Source organism: Rhyacophila brunnea, unplaced genomic scaffold (assembly GCF_057557595.1).
Source record: "Rhyacophila brunnea isolate RB1 unplaced genomic scaffold, BYU_Rbru_1.0 scaffold_20, whole genome shotgun sequence".
NCBI lineage: Eukaryota > Metazoa > Arthropoda > Insecta > Trichoptera > Rhyacophilidae > Rhyacophila > Rhyacophila brunnea.
Genome location: NW_028232860.1, coordinates 11,733,511 through 11,741,260, shown reverse-complemented (window position 1 = coordinate 11,741,260; position 7,750 = coordinate 11,733,511).

The following is a 7,750-nucleotide window of genomic DNA, read 5'->3' as shown; positions in this document are numbered from 1 at the left end:
CATAAAAATGACAAAAGACGTATTAAGATATACGTATATATAAGAAATTAGGGTCAGTTTATTGTGTAGGTATGTCCTTTAACTTTCGCGTGCTTCTATTATTGTGTGCACAAAAAATATTTGGCCACTGTAACATACCTAATATCTGGAGTTAGGGTTTATAAATGAATGTACCTACAGATATTTCACGGGCCCCCTACCTATCGCTAAAGATAAAGACAGTGTGATGCTCTTTTCCAAATGGTGTACGCGGTAAAATAAATGTGTAAGTATATTTAGTGTTTTTGTATATTTGAATTGTCTTTTTTTACTATTCGAGAGAATTTGTGATGTGTTTAAATCATTTATCTGGTCGATTCGCCACGCCGGGCCCTTCCTGAGCCCGGGCCCCCAGGCTAGAGCCCTATCAGCCCTCCCTTTGTGGGAGCCATGTCCAGTGGTATCCAAGAAGTACAAAACGTCCGCAAGGTAGACCTAGAGGCCGCTGGATCGATGAAATGACCAAGTTCTGCGGAAGTAGGTACGTGGCAAAGCAACGCACAGGACCGAGAGAAGTGGAGCAGCTTGAAGAGGCTTTCATCCAGCATTGGATAGATTCAGGCTTAGGGTTTAGGGTAGGTTTGTATGCTATATTTTAACAGCACCTATATTGCTGCTGTTAAAATATAGCATTTATTGCAACAATTACAAACATATTATTATAATAATTGTTACAATAAGTGTTGGTCTCACGTTGGATTAACACACATTAAAAAAAACATGTATTTTTTATCCAGTCACGGGATTGAACCCACTTTTTATATGGAACCGCTCTGCCAAGTCGGATACCATACCTGTATTATCAGGATATGCTAAAGTTACCTATGTAGTAGTAACTATCTATAAAGTTGAGAGGATCAATCATATCCAAAATGAATTCAATAAATGCAGTCATCTATATAAGTAGGTATATTTATGTTTAAGTTCGTATTTTCAATAATATCCATTTACAAAAAGTTTCAAACCAACATTGTCCATAATATTATTTTAAATAATAATCAAGAAAAATAATAAGAAAACACATTTTTTATAATACTATAATAAAATTTCAACATATTATTATTTGGTAGTTAATTAAAATAAAACGCAATAAGCCACATTAGACACATTTTAAAAAACAACGTGTATTTTGGTACATCCGAGGAATCGAACCCACATTTCATAAACGACCGCTCCCCCAACTCGGGCACAAATATTTAAAATTAAAGTAGGTACTACGTACTTATCTATAAAAATCAATAATATCCTAAATGAATCAAATAACAGCATTTATCTACATACCTATGTACCTATATACATTTTTTTTTAAATTAAAGTAGGTAGGTATTGCCATCGTTGTATTTTCAATAATGCCTACTTAAAAAAGGTTTCAAATCAACATGTCCATTGTGCACACGCAAAATTTATATGTATAAGAAACATTTGATCTGTTTTTATATACAAATATAAATATACATATTAATACAATAAGAGAACATTTTTCACGTAATTTTTTTATTCAAATATTTTGGTAAGATTATAGAATTCTGAATAAAACATTTGAAACCATAATATTCTAATAATAAAGATAATCTCCTAATATAATATTTTACCAATTACCACCAATAAATAGCTGTTGATAATTTATACCATTAAAGTGCAATATCACTTACTAATATACTAATACTAGCTAATACTAATATATTACACAGGGAATTATAAATATAATATTATTTATTAATCATATTTAAAAAATATATCTATTTCGGTAACTGACAATACTAATGTCTACCAAATGAATCTCCTCGTTTGCCGCCCCCAAGCGATGATCAATCTGCCTACCCCCACCGGTAGTTACTGAGCGTTCCAACTGTTTCAACCCCCTAGCACTGAGGTAAGTTGAAACAGCCAGTAAGGTAGATTAATTTTATATAGATATACATTATAATACATAGCTTTTTAACCGAAAAACTGTTTTAATTATTTTTCTGCACTTTGACATCCATTAACGTAGTAGGTACCTACAGAAATCAATTTAACATAACAGTCAAAACAATACTAAAAAATGAACAATAATTTATTTCTAGTTTAAATTAATATCTGGTCCAGTCATACACCAACACCTACAGGAGTCACCTGCTGCCACAAGAATATACCAGAATCCAGTGCTGCCAACTAAAATTTTCAAAATTCAGTAGATTTTTTGATTTTTTCTTAAAAATATCGGTAGAATGATAAAAATGTATGAAATACAACGATTTTATTTGGTGAAAGCGTGTATATTGACATAATCTTACAAGCGAATACCCCATGGAATAAAACACCAATTCAAAATAGTGTGTTTTATGTTTTTTGAGCTATTGTTGCATAGAAAAAAATACCACACCAGCCAATTTTTTTTTGATTTTTTCTAGAAAAACACACTGTTTAAAATAATACTCGTAAGTAGAGTTATGGTTATATATCACAAGTTATTGTTACTGATTTTTGAGACACTAAATATGACACTATGCCGAGTTGGTGTGATATTTCTCGGAAAAAATATACATGCTCTCTACACAAATCATTTTAGTGTATCATTTAACTATGATTTCACCATGGAATATGACACTAATTCAACTTTCACCTTCAAATCTTGCCTTTATCAACATAGAACAACACTGTTTTGAAAAATCATTATCCTTTGTAATGAATCGCACCTACTTTCATCATCGCAAATTGCTTTTGTGACAGTAAAGTTGTATTATTTTTGTTATTGTGAACAAGTGACTAATTTTAATATTAATACTATCGACCGATGGTAGGTACTTGATGGAATTTGAATTTAAATTCTAATGGATTTAAGTTATGTACTATTCCATTTAGTTAATATGTCTCCAACTAGATCTCGGCGAATATTACAATTAGCTCAAGAGACTAATAAAATAAAGGATGGAATCAATAAAGGTAAATAATATGTAGCTTTAGTAATGTCCTACTTAAGACAACACATTTATAGGCTATAATTATAAATGATTCAACCGTAAATATTCTGTCGGTGCTATTGGCTCCTACAGGATTTTCAATGTTTATAATATTCTGTGTTTCGTAATATAAACTATAACGTCTTCCTATTATTAGTAAGCATCGTATATCCATATTTGCACCATTAGTTTCTAATTTACAACCTACATTAATTATTCTTCTTGTATTGATTCCATGACGACTTGTGATAAGTGGGTAATACTTGCCTATTTTTGCATATGTATTGACAACACTTTTTACTATACTTTTATGATAAATACGGTAGTCAAAAAAGTCGAAAAGACTCATTGCATGTCTGGATGAAAATTGCATAGTCCACGATGATAACCAGGTTGATTTTACCTCATCTGAAGACTCTGAATACATATCCTAGATGATCGGGTTTTAGCTGTTCTTCCAGTATGCCAGATATGACACAAACATTTGGAGGAGATTTGGGAATGATTGATGATTTGATCGACGAAATTACGAAATATCCAGCAGATCTTACACAGAATGAAATATATGGCTCTACTTCAGAGCATAATAACATTATACTTCTGTCTGAGTACTTTGCCACCTTTAGACACAAATGCACTTGTAGACATCACATGTAGAGTATTTCCACCATTGACACACGTGAATCGAGAAAAAGAAGAGAGCTCAAATTTAAGACTTGTGGAAAAGGAAGAAAGCCAAAAAAAGTATTCAATTCGGGTGAAGAATATTTGAATGAATATTAGAATATTTGAATACCATGGACGCACAGTGTAAAAATTCTTGCCGATTCAAATGTGCGCCAAAAATGAGTGAATCCAAACGTGAAGTTAGTTTTGATTCATTTTGGATGATTGGCAATCATGAGAGCAGTGGCGCACCCGGGGGGGGGGGGGCAAGGGACCCTGGCACCCCCCAAACATGAAAATTATCAGAATGATTTTAACCATTGAAATTGAAAGCCAATAAACTATACTTTGGGCTTAGACAAATAACAACACGGCAAAAATATGATCTGTAATAATTCTCCAGCACCTTTTTTAGAAAAATTTCTTAGATTTTAATTTTTAACACAAAAATTTCGAAACACTAATGTCAGGTTTTTTTAGAAACCCAATCCCTAATGGAACTGTCAAAAAATTCTCGGTGTCCACCCGAATTCCGGAGTGGTATAGGTCATGGCTGGGGAGGGCTGACAGGGCTCTAGCCTGGGGGCCTGGCGTATCGGGTTGACCAGATAAGTGAGATAAACACACATCATAAATTAGCTTTAATAGTAAAAAAGTCGCCTGCGGCGCTATTATACTTCATGGCCGTGAACATTTTCAATTACTTACTTATATATTTTTTGATTATTACGTGTCGATACTCGACAGCTCCATTATTAAAGTAGATGTATTAAAAATCGCCAATAATTCACTGTATAAGTATCCTTAATTTGAACTAAAACACAATTTGAAAAACGTTAATGTAGTGTTTTAGACTGCCTTTAATCTTAGCGGTATGTAGGGGGCCCGCCAAATATCCTAGCCTGAGGGCCCCGGTTTCAGGATGTAGGGACCATGGTATAGGTACACCGAGTGCAATAGATAAAAGATCGATAAACGAGAAATTAGGCTGTGAAGAAGAAAAAGAGCCTATGGGACTAATTTACATTCTCCTACTTGCCCCCCCCTCCCCCAATATTAAATCCTGGGTGCGTCACTGCATGAGAGACAATGGGATTACATCTTACGATATGTCAAGTCAGTGCAAAAGAAAATCCAAAAACTACCAGCTTCTTCAAGACGTTCAAAAGCACTTATTTATAATTTGCCATGCAATAACGAAATAATAAAAGTGTGTAAAACTATGTTTTTACAAACGCTTTCAATTTCAAATATATGGGTGGTGAGTGCTTTTAAAAAAATGAAAGTGTCAGAATTGCTATTGGATAGTCGATGCAGGCACAACAACCGTCCTCACGCACTCAATGAAGCAACAAAAATAGTGTTTTTGAACATATTAATAATATCTTTCCTAAAAAAGAATCCCATTATGTTAGAACAAATAGGCAGAAAGAATATTTAGACGAGAATAATTTGAATATGGTGAAAATGTTTCGCCAATATAGCATATGGTTTGGATCAAAAATTATCAGTTTCCAATTGCTACTGAACTCCAATATAAAGACATATTTTCCACGTATTTAAACCTTTCCTTTTTTCGCGCTAGAAATGACCTGTGTGAAAAGTATTTTATTCATACTTCGTCTGACCAGGAACGGAAACAATAACTGGAAAGTGATTATCAGCAAGATTTATTATTTACAGAACGTTTGAGAGAGATGAAACAGGGTGATATAAATCGTGCAAAAGAAATTCGTATTACAACTTACTGTTACAGCATGCTTTGATTTACAAACAGTTTTAACTGTGTCACAAAGTGAGGTATGAGTCTTTCATTATAAAAGAAAATATGCCATCTACAATCTCACTGTTTATGATATTGTTAGCAAGGATGGCTATTGTTATCTTTGGCATCTACATACAACTAAGCGAGGTGCGATAGAAATAAGTAGCTGCATAGAAGTATAAGTCTAAGTAATATTTTTACATATTTTAAATCTAATTTTAAGAATACAGTTGTAGGTTAGTTGATAGTTTTCCCACACTTAATATAAAATGTTTTGCAATAATTGCAATTTGCAACTTTTGCAATTATCTTACTATAATATTATGTTCTGTAAAACAATTACCTGAAACTGACTGAATGGTTAAAATACAGTTTATTGCGATAAAATATTGTTTAATTAAAAAATCTCCTCATATTCCATAAGAATATCTAAAAATATTTTTGGTTTAATTAAATATCATCGAGAAAAAAACCACTAAGAGCACATAGTATGTCATTCCTCGTAAAATTCAAAACAAAAATCTCTCTAAGTAGAAATATTTAAGATTATCGTTCAGAATTAGCATGGAAAAAAACACCACTTTACAATTACACTTTTTTTTTATGAAAACAAAAATAATTACGCAGAAAAACACACCAGGTATAGATATATACACCGTCTAAAAAATATAAACGGGAAAAATCACACCAGATCTAGATGTAATATTTTAGTTGTCAAATTTAACGTGGAAAAACAGATTTAGGGTATTATTTCCTAAATTAATGAAATACGAAAGTTGATTGTCTGCTTAAATGATTCGCTATTTAAAGATATAAATTATAATTTAGATAATATTTGCACACAATAAACGGCTTTTGCTACACATTTTTTTGAATGGTTTTTTTGCTCTCCTGAAAAGTTGATTATTTAGAGTTAGTGTGTTATTCCATGAGGTAGTCGAAGTGTCATTTAAAAAATCATGTAAAAAGTTACTTTTATTCATCACAAATATCATAATTGCTTTTTTTCCTGATCAAAATTTCAGTAGACTACTGAAATTTCAGTAGACATGGCAACACTGCCAGAATCAGTGTTGCCATCTTTTTGTCACCGAATTAGTACATCGTCCAAGAAAATATAGTATTTTGGCAAAAATTATAGTACGTGTTGTTATATTATTAGGTATGTTGAAAATGTATACGTTTTTTGCTAAACATGCTATGCCAAAAAAATAACGAAGAATATGAGAAATTTTGAGACTCCTTTTTTTATTTAGATACCTCATCCGACCAGTGGTTTTTTTCCAGGTTCTAAAATTTTTTTTATATTGCGAAATTATAGTACTTTGAACCAATTTATAGTACGTAAATATCTAAATTTAAGTACTTTTTGCGTATTTTTTTTGATATTCAGAAGTATAGTATTTTGGGCGTACTATACCTGTTATATAATATCGTACCAAAGAGATTGTATCAATCCATCTCTTTGTATCTGTTACGCCAAATGTGCGAAATCGACTATTACATGAAATGGGCTAACTTTTGGCTAATTCATGTAATAGTCAAGCCTGTTGCCTTATTCATGAATAAGGTAAATTTTCTGCCGAGTACATGAAGTCCAATGAAGTCGCCAGGGCATGGAATTCTTAAACTGTCAACATGACAGCAGAAAAAGTAAATTTAATACGGATGATTTTATTAGTTATAATTGGACATAATATAATATTATTAGGTTAGGTTAGGTTAGGTTTTGAAATTCTGAATTATTCAACTGAATGTCCATTTTGAGGTTAGCTAACAAGTGTCAACTATCAAAAACGTAGGTACAATCGACCATTGCATGTACGATACCCAAGCACGAATCAAATCGCGAAAATACCTTTTAATAAAATTCATCCGTTATCATATTATAGTTCTAGTTTTTTTGCGCATAGTAAATGGATATGAACGTCATTTTAGTTATTGATTGGTATATTTTTATATTATAATCAATGACATTTGACACAAATTTGGTTAGTTTGATTAGTTGCAAAAAATACGACCGGAGCGCGACCACCTATTTCGACCATAGATAATATACGTATATTTTGACCAATCCACGAGCATTTCACACATTTAGTTTAGTTGCAAAAAATACCACCGTAGCGCTACTATCTAATTTGTCCAATGCATGAACAAGGCAGAAAAATTACTGCGGAATTCATGCACTCACCAGATATTTTGTCTAATTCATGAATAAGGCAACGGGCTTGCATTTTTCATGATTTAGGCAAAATTTAGCCCATTTCATGTAATAGTCAATTTCGCATATTCGGCGTAACATATCGACATAGCACGCAGACGAAAATTATAGTACAAA